The following is a 707-nucleotide window of genomic DNA, read 5'->3' on the forward strand; positions in this document are numbered from 1 at the left end:
CGAGTGCATGCAATAGTCAGTTATGGCGAGTTAATTATGAACTTAGATGAAAAAAACTTTTATAACGTCGTATCCCTCTTCAAGTAAATGGAAATGTATAAGAGAAAACTTTATTCTGTTTTAGAGGAGACTAATATAACAGTTATGATGTAATTAAGCCATTTCATCATGTTTTTTTTTTCTTTCTCCATCCTGTGAGTACAACCATTTCTCAATAATCCACTTGTTCATATGAAAAAACAAAAACAAAATGCAAAACTTTAGAAAAAAAATACACTTTTTTTTCAAGTATAGGCCTGTATTCTTTTCTTTAATTCTTTTTTTTTAATTCTTTACTATATTTTTCTCAAGATATTCTCCGTTGCATTCACGAGCTTGAAATTATGATAATGTTAATGATAATATTAGTTATGATAATGATAATGATAATGATATTAAAAATAATGACAATAAAAAGTATAATAACAGTAATAATAATATCAATAATAATGATAGTAATAATAGTGATAATGAAACAATGATGATGATAATAATGATAAAAATGATAGAGATAATAATCATGATAATAATGATAATAACAGTGATAGTAATAATGATGATATTAATAACGATAATAATAATGATAATAATAATAATAATAATAAAAATGATAGTAACGCAACTTTGATCATTATCAAACAATTACAAAGTATCACGATTGAACAACA

This window comes from Penaeus japonicus, unplaced genomic scaffold (genome assembly GCF_977035675.1).
Source record: "Penaeus japonicus unplaced genomic scaffold, GWHDUDI00000001_assembly GWHDUDI00000036, whole genome shotgun sequence".
Classification (NCBI taxonomy): Eukaryota; Metazoa; Arthropoda; class Malacostraca; order Decapoda; family Penaeidae; genus Penaeus; species Penaeus japonicus.